Here is a 15428-nt window from a genome sequence, read left to right on the forward strand (position 1 = left end):
TTCGTCTGGGAGCAGCCTCCAGATGCATTTGAATTCCAATTCTATTAGTCTGTACAATTCTCTTTTTTCTTTCTTCCAGACTGTATCCTCCATCTCTTTCTATTATTAACAGTTTCTCATCTTTACTTTCATTGGAGCACTCCTTGGATTGATTTAAAAGCCCTGACTTAATTAGCTGCCAAGGCAGAATTGGGATGCCTAAAACCCATGATGCCACTCCACATCCATCTCCTGTGTTTCCATCACCGTCTGTTCCTCTCCCTTTTTTGTCTTGCTCTTTGCAGGATTTTCTTCTTATGAGTCTTCCATTGGTGAAAATCATCCCATATTGAGAAAGAGAGAATTTTTGTTTTGTCTGAGGTCAAACAAATTTAAGTGCCATCCTCTTGATCTTTGTGAGATGCTGAGGCTGCCACAGTCTTTCTGTGTCTTTACAAGCAAAAGAAGGGCTGAGGAAAGGGAATGAAGTGCAGGAACCTCCTAATTTCATCCTGATACTTGGAGCTCTCAGTACCAGCCTCTACAAAGTCACTGATTCTATTTTTTTTTTCCAGACAGAAGCATCTATGCAGTCGATATCTAGACACAAAAATCCACAGAACCTTTATTCTATTTGCACTGCAGGCAGCAAAACACTTTCCAGCAAACTTGAAGCCTCTAGCAAAAGAGCAAAAGAACAAAAGAAGCACAACTTGAAAATGACAGAGAAAGAGAGCAGAGGAAATGAAGAATATTACACAAATTTTAATTACTGCAGAAGTAAGATGTCATAAATAAAACTCAATGACCACAGAAAGTAAGCCATGGTGTCATCTAGAAAGAGGGATGACTGGAAGATAATGAGACTGAGGGATGGCATGAAAAAATATGACCTATCCTTTGGGCTTAGAATCTTCCAGAAAAACAAACACACAAACAAACAAACAAAATACAAAAACCAGTGGCAAAGTCTTAAGTGCACATAACCAAACTCCTCCCTCCCCAGCCATAACACCTCAGGGACCATGATTAAGGAACATAAGTCTTTTTCTAGGCATTCCCATGGTTTTGTTCAGAGCACTTGGCACATGAGAAGACCAAGCTGTTTTGTTGGTCTAGGATGGCCTGCATCTTTCATGTCTGCATAGAGACTGCCAAACTCTGGGTACTATATAAAGGAGAAAAAAAAACAGAACGTTTCAAATCACCATCACCCCTTCTCTGGTTACTAGTGTCTCACTAGCACTTCCTGCCTTCAGCTGTGTTTTAGCTTCTAGAAGTTGAGGAGTCAGTCTAATTACAGACATACTTTCAGACCTTTAGGAGTTCAGCTTTTGGTTATGGAGTAGAAGATGATAAGGAAGGACACAAATAATTGTCTTTCCCATTTTAAGGATTGTGAAGGAAAACAAGGCTATGACACTGAACTGCTGAGTAAAGAATATTGAGGAATATCCTGCCAGACTCTATTATCTTACCTATTCCAGCCAGCCACCATTGGATTTCTGGGCAGATTTCCAGAATCAGTGTAATGCAGAACTGTACACACATATGAAAGCTTAGCTCATCCAGTAGTCACTTTGCTATTTAATCTTCCTAAAGAATGTCTGGCATGTAGTTCCCTTGTGTGCATGGCCCCTAGTAGTGACCAGTCCCACAGATCATCTGCAGAGCATCCATTTGATGCAACTATCATAGGCCTTCTCTTCCAGGCATGCCCTCAAGGTGCCCATTCCAAAGGATTCTACTTCTCTCAAATCCCAATTCAACGGTCTGTTAGAGGCTTTGGCCTGTTAGAGGCTTTGGTGTGCTTTTCACAGGGGCTCTTACAATGCAGTGCAATTAAATTTCCATTAGTTTGTGGCAGTTGCGTACAGTGAACTTTATCAGAGAGATCTTTGACATTCATACCTAACACTGAAGCACGACTTCAAGCAGTTAAAAATTTGTCTCCCTCCATACACAACCTTAATGAGGCTTTTCAGAAGCATTCCCCCACTTAGAAAAAAGGAGTTTGTGAATTAAAGAGTTCAGAGCATATGTAATTGGAAACAGTTCCATCAAATAATGGCTGCAGACTGGAATTCCCTTCTTACCCTGAGGGACAATGTACTTTGTTTCCAAGCCAGAAGAATATTAATTTCCATTTACAGAACCCTTCTACATTCGGAGTACTCAGACGGACCATTACCTGCCACTGAGACACGGCTGCCTCTGGGACAGAAGGCAGCAGTCCCCTGTGATCAGAACTGCCATTTCTTGCACAAAATCTGTTGTGCAGGTGTTAGGCTAACCAACTGAGACCAGGCCATTAGGTGGTGCATAGGAGCATGACCCCGGTGATTTCTGGCAAACAAATGGAATTTGACAGAAGACTCCAGGTTTAGGCATGCAAGCATGGAGCTGAAAAAGCATCAATTTAGTCTTACTCTGAGTTCAAGTGACTTTGGCAGTACATCTTGCTAGGCACACTAGACCTTACAGCGCTATGCCGTGACACTTATTCAGTGAAGGCTCACATGGAAGAGTGGGACCCACTGCAGCACACCCTTCCATTTTTCTTGGAAGTCTTCAACGGTATGCCTAGACTGACGCACTTAGCTTATAATAGTTGACATGAGTGCAGCCTGAAGAAACATAGCTGTAGGCCACTGGGCGTTGCTAAACAGACTCTTTTTGAGCTCAGTGAAGGAAGTCTAGCAACTGCAATGAAAACTTGTCACAGTCTGTTTCCTTTGGATTCACCCTGATTCTGATTTTGCTATGAGTTTTGTTGTCCTAAACACAAAGATCTCACTCTAATTCTTTTTAAAAGAGGGAAACATACCCTCGCAGGTGGCAGGAATGCAGCACAAGCAATGCCCAGTTTTGCTCCTAAAACATTTCCATCCGCCAGTCTTGAACAAGATGAGCCTCAAAGTACACCTGTTCTCAATATTTTCACATTTTTTCTTCTATAATTCAGGGATTCTCATTCTGTAGTTTATACTGATGTGAGAAAACTAAATTATCAAGCACAAGTGAAGGGGTAACTTCCCTGTTTGTAATCACACAGGCAGACTTGAAACTCTATATGATCTTTCAGTATATTTTGCTAGAGAAGGGGGTTGTTTAGATATCCCTGTCTCAGAGCTCCTCCTTACACAGCTGTACAGCATACTGACAGCCAAATCCCACCTAAGAGAGAGATACAAATTAATGGCACTATCTCTGTCTCTCTCTTACCTGCCCCCCTTATAAAACACTTAGAAGATTAATAGAAGTGTTAAAAAAGTTGTATATTGTTTCCGTTCTGAACAGCTGCTGTACATTTGTGGTGGTTTCACAATGGTAGGTAGCTCAGCTCCACTACGCTGCTTTTACACTCCCCATCATCAAAAGGCTGGGGGCAGAAAATACAATGAAAAAAAATGAGCTTGTAGGTTAAGATAAGGACAGGGAGAGCACTCTCCAATTACCATTATGAGCAAAGCAGACTCATTATAGGGAGATTAATATATTTATTGCCTATCACTAGCAGACTAGAGCAGTGATAAACTACAAGTAAACTAAAAACATCTTACTCTATTCACCCTCTTCTCCCTCCTCCCCCTGAATGGTGCAGGGGAGCGGGTAATGGGGGCTGTGGTCCATCCCCAACACTTCATCTCCACCGCTCCTTCACGGTCCCTCTCTGCCCCTGCTCCACGCGGGGTCCCTCCCACAGATGCTGTCCTTTGAACAGAGCCTCTGGGGGCTGCCCACAGGCAGCAGGTCTTCAAGAACTGGTCCCACATGGCTCCTTAACACTGGGTCCATCCCCCAGGAGCAAACTGCTCCAGCACGGGTCCCCCACGGGCAGCAGCTCCCCCCAGGCCCCTGCTCCTGCGTGGGCTCCTCTCCACGGGCTGCAGCTCCGGCCCGGGGCCTGCTCCTGCAGGGGCTCTCCATGGGCCGCAGCCTCCTCCAGGCCACATCCACCTGCTCCACCGGGGGCTCCTCCATGGGCTGCAGCGTGGAGATCTGCTCCATGTGGGACCTATGGGCAGCAGGGGGACAGCCTGCTCCACCAGGGGCCTCTCCACAGGCCGCAGGGGAACTGCTGCTGCATGCCTGGAGCACCTCCTGCCCTCCTGCTGCACTCACCTTGGTGCTGCAGGGCTGGTTCTCACTCCTCTCGCTCTCCCAGTTGCTGTTGTGCAGCAGGTTTTTTGTTGTTGTTGTTGTTTTGTTTGTTTGTTTTTCTTCCCTAAATCTGCTCTTACAGAGGCACAACCAGCTCGGCTCTGTCCAGCAGTGGGTCCCTTTTGGAGCCGTCTGGACCTGGCTCTGACCTGACATGGGGCAGCTGCTGGGCTTTGCTCACAGAGGCCACCCCTTCAGTCCTCCCCAGTACCCGCATATAAAACCTTGCCATGTAGGCCCAATACAATCTTCATTGTACAGAATCTACAAGTAGAGCCACAGAGGGCAAAGTATCTTCACTGTCTTTTTTGCTTAGCTGTGCCCTTCACAGAGACACTTACGTTTAGCATCACAACATTAATTCTTCTCTCTTTCATATCCTTGCCAGCAATCAGGTTTCTAACATTTCCCTTTCCCAATATGAATGCAATTACATATGTCTCCATGGTTGCTACTGCTGCATGGGGAAGAACCTGTGACATGTCCCAGATCAATGAAGAACATTGTAATGTCTTTATCACAGCTACAGCAAGAAAGCAGACATCATAATGCCGGTGGATGGGCTGCAAGTGTGTGTGTGTGTGTGTGTGTGTCTGTGCAGGGGCACGTCCTCACAGGCAGTTCTGAGCAGTGCTAACACCATTTTACAGGGAGGTTGTTTTCTCAGGTAAAGTTCAGTCACCCTAAAGAGAGAGACCATGCTACCAAATGAGGGAGAAAACACTGCACTTAGTTCATGAGGATGGAATTGTGCTACCAGAAAAGCAGCACCTGCTGGCTACTCTCCAAGAGAATAGCTTCTCCCTTGTAAGAAGTAACACAGCTTAGTTAGAATTCAGAAGCCCTTTCCACTGAGCACAAGCATAAGGATTTCTTGTAATCTTTCTCTGGCACCATTTGAGAATATATATGAACACTAAAACTGGCTAAGAAACCACCCACACATTTTCAATATATGATAAGGTCTCATGAGAACCTATGTCTTTCAGTAGAATGTGATGCGTAAGAATCAGCAGACTAGTTTTTGTTACTGGATTTTGCGTTGGAAAAGGAAGGATTTTCCATTTCATGTGGAAGATCTTTAAAAAAGTAGACCGACATGAAAAATCTGAAAGTGTTTATTTTGGGAAACAAAACAAAACAAAACACATTTGTTTTCAGGAGAATGTTTGGACTCTAGCAATTTCTGACCAGTTGTCATTTGATGTGTTGTCATTCAGATAAAATCGTGACTGCTTTGACTTCTTTTGGCTTCAAGCGGAAGTGATACTGGTCATGACATCTTTGAAACTAGCTGTCAGAAAATGCCGCAACAATTTTGCCTCTAATTGTACCCATTAACAGAGCAAGGAAACTTCCTACTCATTATTCCAAGAATAGCAACAATGCCTTTTGAGAGGGGATTAGCTGAAATTTCAAGTGTGCCAATACTTCTCAATTCTGAAAGCTCTCCCAGGCAGCAAGATTAGTCGGCAGAAGAAGGGGGCCTGCACAGCAGTGATGTGAATTGGTGTTGAGGATTGGTGACATAAGTTGGAATGTGCTGGGAACTCCTAACTATTCCATATGAATAAGCATAGCGAGGTGGCCTTCCTACTGGCAGGCTCAGCAGAACTACTGCCTCTGGGAATCTGCAAAGGTTGACAGCCTTCTCAAACCTAAAACCAAAGCTGAGGCACAATGGTAGATCAACATGGAAGGAGAAGAAGGCTGCTTTCCACTCTGCATGCATCCTATGGCTGTTTGCTCTCGTGTTCTTTCATCATACTGGAAATTCAGCATACAGGAGGACTATGTGTAAGGATCAGCCATGGAAGAGGATAAATACGATGTTGTGGGGTCTACATTTTATTTGTCTATGTGGTTTGATGAAGAGAGAATGTTTCAAATGCTTGTATGAAAGTTTTTTGGTATTGTTCCCTTTTCCTGGCCAATACTCTCATTTTGCTGGCACTCCTTTTTACTTTTTCCTTTGATAGCAGTGCCTATTAGTGACAATCAGTTAGTAAAAGAGATATATTGTCGCCCGTTAGGGCATGTTGCAACTTTTCAGTCTGGTTATTTTATTAAATCAACCCAAATTAAATATCTTGCTTATGCTGCACACTTCCCACCTCCTGATAAGCCTTCTGCCTGAATGGAAGCAGGCGAGGTGTGAGAACTCAAGTAGACTGTTAATGTGTGTCTTGGGGAAAGTTACCATTTTTAATGATCCCATGAAATAGATGCAAGTTCCAGACATATCCTTTATCTCTAGTTTCTTCATGCATACATGCCATCTGCTTTTTGCTTTATAGTAGGAAGATGTAGAATGTTTTGTTTAAGTAGTCCTGGAAACTGGAGGACATAATTCTAGTGACACCTATGCATTCTCATGAAGATCCTCTTTTAGCTCAAGCAGAGAGTGTTCTTTCTCCATAAGAAAACATCAGGGGCTCCATTTCTCTACTCTCAACATACAAGCAGATGTTTAGCCAGGTGCTGCTGTGCCCGTTTGCATGCTGCTGCAAGACTTTTATGAGCCTTAGAGGTGATGTCAACAGAAAGGTGGTGCTTATTTGGTGTGCTGACAAACAACTGGAGGTTCTGGCTGTGTTAGTGAGGCTATATGTAGTCTTTTGGAGAGGAGAGTGGTTAGAATACCTGTAAAGCTAGCATGCTAGTAACAACCAAGCAGTGGCCTTACCGTGGCCATACTGTGGCCTTTAGGGGATCACCTGGCCAGGTGAGCTACGGCAGAAATGACTTGCACTCTCTTCACTAGAAAGTTTCTCTCTCATCTAAAGAGGCTTTTTCTTTTGCAGTTTGTCACAAATCCGGGCAGGGGAAAGCAGTATGGGAGGGAACGATTTGACAGCTGCAAGCTTCAGCAGTTAAGCGTAGGTTGTTTCTGTCTCTTAATCAGTATACACGTTTCCCCCCACTCCCCGCCCCGCCACCCCGTAACCTGTTGAATTCTTTGTGCCAGTTTCTTCCTCCCCTCTGAAATTAATTCTTCTGGTTCTTGGTACCTTCTTAATCCTTTGCAGCAATTTGAGCAGCTGAATAGAGAGGAAGCTTGGGCTATTGCTTAGAAACCAGGACCGAGGCATTAGAAAGGTAGGAGCTTCATGCTACAGACAGGCTTGCTGTGTGACAGCGGGGAGATTGTATTGTCTCACTTTACCTCAGCTTCCCCCTGTGTGACTAGAGGAGTGTTACTCACTTCCCTCGCAGGGGGTAGCACGAGGTGTCTGCCAGTGGGGTTTATAAAGAGCTTTGAGACTGCTGCCTTTGAAAGATGAACAGTTTTGCTGCAGTGAGTGCTCGATGACTGGACATGTTTGACAGCACTTTGTGGAGCAAAGAAATGAGTGGGACTGTGCATTGTTGTCACAAAGGGGAGACAGTTTCTGAGACAGCTTTTGAAGTTGAATTCTATATATCATTTTAATGCAAGAGTATATTTTAATTTAGACACGTATAAGGCACGACAACTTCAAAAATTAGAGCAGAGGCTGAGTCAGGCAGCCATGCTGGAACTTTCCTGGGCAACAGGCACTGCCCCAGGGCCAGCACTGAGCTTCGGTTTCCCATCCCAACAAGAGTTCTGGTGTAGGTTAAACAAAGAAGGACCCTGAAAAGTGGCAAGAGTTACTTGGGAAAGCTCAAAGAACACAAAAGCAATGAGAGTGTTCTGCTAGTCTCTTACAGAGATTAATAGCATGTTTTATATTAAATATATTTTGATGATGGGTATGGCATTCCAAATGCAATAGTACAATTTTCCAGTGAGAAGACTACGAAAAAAGATTTGAAGGCTGAAACTCAGATCCAGCTTAGCATTTTTGCAGGTAAGTTTTCTGGATTCAGAGCTCATTTGGGAAGGGAGAGAGACATAGGTTCAAGCCCCTGCAGATTCAGAGCAAAGGTTTTCCTCTCCAGTCACTGTGAATTAGGTAGAACAGGAATGCAGCTCACTCAGTCTCCCACACAGGGTATCAACAACCAGAAAAGCCCGTTATGCAGGTCATACAAGACAATCAGAGGTCTCCTTTTGGCCTTCTGGCACACTCATAAGAGGAGGATGTAAGACAAGAGATGAGATAACTAAACACAGAGATCATTCCTACTGCTCTTTTCCCTTCAGACAGGATTTAGCCCTTGTGAGAAGTTCAGAACTGACGTTACTGAGGTCTGAGGTTCCCTGTTTACCTCAGAAAACGAGCAGAGCACAGGCTGTGGCAGCTCAGGCTTCCATGGAATGCCTCAACAAATCATCTTCATTCTTCACCCAAAGGGATGTGCCTTGGGAGTGCAGGGAGGGTAGTATACTTGTAGCATGTCACCACTTCGCTCTTTCAAAGCATCTTCAGCCCAAGGATGTCAAAGGGCTTTTCATTTTTTTTCACATCACTCTAAATGATGTGCCTAGCACCTGAAAGAGGTTCACTGATCTCAGGAGGTAGGGCAGCTAAGTACTACTGGTTTTTTGTTTATTTGTTTCTTTTTTGTTGTTGTTGTTTTCTTTTTTTTTTCCCTGAAAGTGAAGCACACACCTCATTCTACTGCAGGCTGTGCCTGCTCTCAGCTTAAGGGGACACAGTAAGTCATGTAGAACTTTGTGATGCTGGCACACAGTCTGTACAGATAAGTGGGATAATTCACACTTCTCTTGCTGTTGCTTCAGTCTTTTTGTGGCTCTTGCTGGGTCATATGTTGTGGATTATATGTGAGCCATAGATTCCTCAGAACTGCATCCTCACTCTCTAAACCCATGCTCAAGAAGCATTCAGCACAGAATCATTAGGGGCTCTTAGGATCAGGCTGTTGATTCTGCTAGCCATAGACAAATAATCCCACTTGAAAGTGTTTAGGATTTAATGTAATTAGATGTGAAGACAGAGAGGACAATATAGACATTGCTAGGGGAGGCTGCTGCATGAGAAGCCATATTGTTTACTGATTCTCCTGCTTGAAATGGCAATAAATGACATTTCTCATGCAACAGACACAAGAATAAGATCTGTTCGCAAGTAGGAAGAGCCTTAATTTGAATGCAGATAGTTAGCATTTCAGTCAGGACAACCCTTAAGAGCTGAATTGGCTAGGATTCACTGCATGGGACTTGAAATCAGATCATATACAAACTCAGTGGAAATAATGTTTTAGTGGGAGTTGGAGGAGATCCCAGATGAATAACAATTAGATTCCATTTCAACCCTTACTCTTGGCCAGCTGCTTCTTTTGTATGTGCTGTGAAAGATTAAAAAGTTTGGAAACAGTATTCATGTGGCACCTTACACCAGTTCTGGGGCATTCTCTGACACTCTTCCCCATACCAGCAGTGTTAACAGTTTAATAAGACTAAGGTTCAGCATTTGAGAGCGTGGTGCTGAAGAGCTGCATATAGCCAGGGTGCAGTCTATTTCAGTCAAACCCATTCTGCCTTGAGAAAACTTCAGGGACAAAGGATGATTAGATGTAGAATTGAAGCTTACTCGTGCAAGTAGGTGGCCAAAGACATAATAAGCTTTGTTGACCCTTTTCTGGTTAGCATACTGGTAACAGTTATGACGTTTCCTCTGAAAAGAGTAAAAATTGCACACAGGCGTCCAAACTCACCCATTATGTTCCATATCTTGGACTCTATACAGAGGTCTCCCTGTGCATCATTGGAAAGCTATAGAACTTCTGGAATCCTTTCAGCCTTTTTCTATATGGGGAATCTTCTTTTGTTTGTTTGTTTTGGTTCTTTTTTTTTTTCTTTCTTTTTTTCTTTTTTTTTTTTTTTTTTAATGGGGGATCTTGGAATATGGTTACCTTTTGCTGGAATCTCTGATCCTGTCTCAGAACTGTTGGTAAGCTGATTGCATAGAAACATTGCCATAGAACCGATGAGGTTTTCTAATAATTACAGCTGGACAAACTGATTCTAGAATGAGGAATACCATAAAGCTCATTGAATACATTATTCATTGATTTTCACTTTATTCACTCAGCTACAGAGCGAATAAAAAACAAATTATAAAATGACTCAATTACTGGAATTTACCTAGCTACTGTATAAGAACAGTAGCTTCTGATATCAAGAGCTGCTTCTCCTGATATCAAGAGCTGATATTCCCATTAAAGCTGTTGATCAGATAGGAGCTACAAGTCTCCAAACCAGATATATCTGTGCATAGGCTATTGTGCATGCCACTGATGCCAATAAATTTGCAGTAATGTTCTATTTTACCTAAAGCGTCCTTTTAGATGACTCTTCTCCACAAAAGATAGTCTCCCATTGATACCTGAAATTTTTCACTAACACAAATTCACGCTGGTTTTGACTACTGATTTTTAAAAATAGCCTCATATCCAGAAGCACACAGATCAGCTGTGTTTTCAGCTATGTAAAGAGTGAGAGCTGACTGCCCCAGACAGCATCTTAACAATGGTGACTGAACCATGCAGTGTTATCATGGTATACAGTTACACACAGTGGCTGAAGCAGAAAAATAAGCCCACTATTTTTTCTCCATTGATGCCTCTTACACAATTCATCACTGTTTTGCAAAGAGGCTTAAGCTGTCCTATGGCAGTAATCACTGTGAAATCGCCGAAAGTGCTGGAAAAGAGAGGTCCATTCCAAGTGCAACCTAACCATGAGCCTTCAATCTATAATGCAATGTGTTTTTCTAGATAGAAATTTCTATCTCTGTCCAACTAAGAATGGATCACAGTTTGGATGTAAAATTGGGTCTGGAACCCAAGTCCTGACATGATAAGACCTGAAGAGAAATAGTCTCTTACAGTTAAGTTATTTGAAGAGCATTCCTTTGGCAAGGTATTATCATTTTTTTTTGCTATGTTAAAACCCTGCAGGTTCCAAAATAGCATCCCCCTGGAACACCCCGGCATACTCTTCCAGTGAGCCTTGTCTGTGCTGGAACAAAACTTAGGCAGTATGATCTTCACTGTCTGATTCCTGCATAGTGCAGTGACAAGTAGTGCACAAGGAGAGGATTGGTAAGGCTGTCATTGTTCCTAGACATAAAGGAATTAGAGCACCCAGTAACTGAGGACATGGAAGCAATGTTTGAAATGTCTAATGAATTCCAGTTATTGCTTTAATTTACTTTGGAAAAAGAAAGAGATGGTGGTGAGCCTTATGGGGTTTTCAACATGCCTAAAAGGGTGGAAGAATTCAATCGTTCTGCACAGGGGTGCAAAATCCAAGAAAACATCCTCAAATTCACAGTGGCATCAATTACTCTGAGCTTGGGAATTTGGAAGATATGCTTCAAATAAAGGAGAAAAGCAGAAACATTAAATGAGACAGAGCCAAGTATCTCATTGCCCTTTACAGACAGTCATGGAGTGAAATAGCAAAGCAGTCAATACCACAGCAAACTAGAGGATAATTTTACAAGGGGAAGAGAACAAGCTTTAGGATCTGCCCTTTCTTTAACGAGACAAGCCTAAAGCTTTTGATCCACTTACTGCCCCCAGCCCTCCCGCTCCACCATGCTCCCTTGAACAAGGAAGCCTGGCACATTCCAGCAGAGGGAATTCCACAGCAGCATAATTTAAGAATGTCATCACTGAGAGAAACTTCTGACTTGCAAGATTTTTTATTTTATTTTCTTCAGTGTTCAGCTTTATACAAAGTGCCTGTATCTCAGGGCTGTAATATATTTCTTTGTGCCACATGCGGACACACACCGATACTTCCAATGACATTTCTTCGGTCATTTTGTAAATATCACATAATACATCCTTGCTTGCAAAAGCAAAGATTCCTGATAGAAACTTCCTTTCACAGTAACCCACCACATAATCTGTAAGTGTCCACTGATACTTCCCTCTTCCCAAGGTATCTCTTGCTTATGAAGTTTCATAACCCAGCAAGGTCGCTGTTTGCTGAACCCCATCCCCGTTGCCTTGTGGGCATAACTGCTGCCACTCAGACCAGAGAGATAAATTTGTTAGCGTCTAGCTTAACTTAAAATGGAAGGATAAAATGGTGGATATCAATAAGCATATCAACAAAGTATGAGTTTATATGGCATGAGTAAGCACCGACTTTTAGCTGAGAGAAAACTGGTAGAAGAGGTGCAATGAGAAGAGGGGTAAAAAGGAGTGAGAAGTAAGTTTTTACCGAGCTGGAGATCTGTTATATGATGGAGAGGTCAGCTGAGAAACATGAAACTATCAACAGAACTATTCTCACCTAATCTGGACATGCTGTTGTCCAGTATATCAAAGTAACCATGACCAGGAAGGAGGCAGAGGTAATGAAAGTCTTAGGGAGGTGGTTTTCTAGTTAAAATAGAAGGTGAATATATAAAAGGTAGATTTGCTTCTCACTGATATTTACATGTTGGCTTTTGCAAGTAAGGTAGAGCAACTTTTGTCTCAAAAGTAGAGGTTGCCCCTTCTTCACTCTATTCATGATTTTTATGTTTGCTGTGAGGATGGATGCTATTCAGTGTTCCTTGCATTCCACTATAAATTGCTTTTGATTCTTATTATCAGGTGACTGCTGACTGTCCAGCAAGATTCTCACTTTACAGATGGTCCCAATCACTGTCCAAATGACTTTACGTGCTACAGCCTGTAGAGACTATATAGTGGTCTGCAGCTGCAACTCAAATTCTGCCTTTCTCAAAGGCACACAGGCAGTAGCCCAGGACTGCTTCCCTGCCTCTTCATACACTTCAAGAGCACATCTGCTGCGTGAGCATGCTGGTCTCTGCTAACAGTAGGGAATCAGGTACTAATCCTTTAGTAGAGGATGTAGCAGCCATGGGAAGACAGGAATTGTGGCAATCCAGAATAAAGATGCACAGTATGAAGAATCCTATCTCCCTGCAGGGTTGGACTGGGGTCGAGCAGCAGAGGTGCATGCAATCAGCGTAGAACTAAATGACCCTGGGGACAGAGTACCCTTCCTAGCACAGTAGGGAGGGTATTTAGTCTCCATGGCACATTGTACAAACTCTATTTCATCTCCATGAAATAATGCAGTGACTAATGAATCTCTGTCACTATTTGTTTGATCTGAAGTCACCCTGAGAACGACTATTATGTGTAGCTATGCCCTGGACACAAGGAGCTTTGTTTCAGCTACAAGCAAGGCTGATCCTCCCAGCCTAAAAGTGTGATAATTGCTCTCCCCCCTTCATACCTGTCCTTACCTCTGGGCTTCTCACTGTTTGATTAAAATCTGTTTTGTACTAGGCTGTTTTTTGCTGTGAGTGGCTGCATTGTCTCTTCCCACCACCTTTTCTGCAGCTTTGGGAGCTCTTCATGCACTACACATTTTTTATACAGAACAGCTGCTGCCAAAAGTGGAATTTCCCCCACCACACAGCTTCCACGGCTAAACTAGAGTCTAAGCAGAATCTGTTCATCACCAGAATCAAGATTTCAACGACTCCTCATGCTAAAGTAACCACAGATGCAGATGCTGCCACTTCTGTTGCTTCTCCCCAAGATGGGAAGTATTGTCACATTCCTAGCATATAAGGTCTGGAACCATTGCTGATGTAGCTTCACAGCTGAAGTGTGAAAGCACAAATAGCACTGCCAGCTTATGCTGAGCCACATGGTGTCAGCTTATGCTACTGCCCTGTTGGCACCAGGGTACTGAAGCAAACTTGTTAAATCTCAGTTGCTAGAGGAGATTGCACAGCTGTAAGTACCACAAGGTTGGCATTGGACATCTTGTTTCAGGAGCAGAAGAACAATCAGTGCCACAGCTTCTCCCTCTGATTTCCAGTAATTGTTTTTGCAACTTTCCTGGAATGTCTTGGTGAAAGTCAGGCTCCTATAGTTCAGGAGAATCTTTTATCTTTATGTTTCCAGAACCACTCTTATATATATATATATATTCCAAATAAAGGGAAAGATAAAAGGACTCCAGCACATGGTGGGAAGCTCAAAGCTTTATTATATAGAGAATTGCAATGGATTTGTAAGTTAAGACTCCCCACAAGGCACAAGCCAGCTGCAGTAAGGCACTGCAGGGAGATCCAGTGGTACATACAGAGAAAAGCAGCTCATCAAGATGAGCTCTACATGTGGTTGCAGATGCAGGCTACATAGGTTTCCAGAGTCATCACTGACTGAAGCACTGTTCTTGTGGTCAGGTATATGAGTGTAAGCTGACATTTGTATCTCAGTTCTGAGATAGGGCATGGATGAATAATTAGTGTACGTTAGGTATAAGGTGAAGAGGTGATGCCTTCTCCATTTTTGTGGTGAATTTTTCTGAATGCTCCCCCACCACATGGGGAGTATAAAGTAATCCAACTCCTGGAACTAAGAGCAATCTAAACTGTCATCATCATGATAAATTGACTTGACAGCATGTCCTAATAGTGTTAAAGCCTAGGAATTACTGAGCAGTTAAGATGGGGAAAGGTTATTTCATAACTATTCCAAGTCTTAGGACACTTCATTAATCCCACATGCTTTTTTGCTCTCCTGGCAAGGTCAGTAGTTTATAAAGCCTCAAGAAACTGGGAAGTCTCCTCTTAACCCAGAAGTAAGTATCCATGATGTTCAAGTGCTGAGCATACAAGTTCTGTCCCCTTCCCACCTGCATTGGTGTGAAATGATGCATTCCTTCCAGTACAACTACACAGGCAAATTCAGCTGCTCTTGGTGTTAACCATCTGCTGTTTCCACAAACACTCTTGAGCACTACCTGTTTTCCGTAAGTCAAAACCCTGATGGAAGTTCATGTGTTTGTGTGGAAGGGAAATGGGGAAATTAGATTTCCCCTGAAGCAATGGTGACTATTCCCATCTGTCATCTGAGGCATTAGAGTCAGCTGTGCAGCTGGTTCTGCCCTGTCCTCTACTCTTCCCTTTCCACACCAGAAGCATCTCAGCTTTGAAGCATAATCTGTAGAACAGAAAAATTCAGTCTTGCATGTGCCACCAAGCAGCCTATGTCCAGTTCTGCATTCCTAATTCTCCTTGTTGTGCTTCTCAGCCAGGAAACCACACCACCTTCAACTATAGATGCCATCGAAGCAACATGGGCAAGACCCAGGCAACTGCAGGTATAATAGCCACTGAGTTTCCAAAGCCAGAACCCCAAAACAAGGGCCTGAAACAGTCTTCTGTAAGCCAAGCCAAGCCAGGCCAAGCCAAGCCTTGCCTCACCTCTTTCTCACTGAATTCAACTGCACTCCTCTTGTTATAGTGTTTTGTGTCAAGCCTCAACATACAGTAGGGTCTGAGCAGCTCAGAAGTAGGCAGCAGGATTTACCCCACAGAACAACCTTAATCTTTGGTGAGTATGCAGAA

General features: G+C 43.1%; 1 long non-coding RNA gene across 1 annotated transcript; it reads left to right on the forward strand.

Moving 5' to 3' along the window:
* Window positions 1-266: 266 nt before the first annotated feature.
* Window positions 267-9169, forward strand: LOC118177619. The gene is made up of 3 exons (XR_004755878.1): window positions 267-2150; window positions 6770-6773; window positions 9160-9169. It is a non-coding gene; the product is annotated as an uncharacterized LOC118177619 (long non-coding RNA).
* Window positions 9170-15428: the final 6259 nt, after the last annotated feature.

Source organism: Oxyura jamaicensis, chromosome 1 (genome assembly GCF_011077185.1).
Source record: "Oxyura jamaicensis isolate SHBP4307 breed ruddy duck chromosome 1, BPBGC_Ojam_1.0, whole genome shotgun sequence".
Taxonomy (NCBI): domain Eukaryota; kingdom Metazoa; phylum Chordata; class Aves; order Anseriformes; family Anatidae; genus Oxyura; species Oxyura jamaicensis.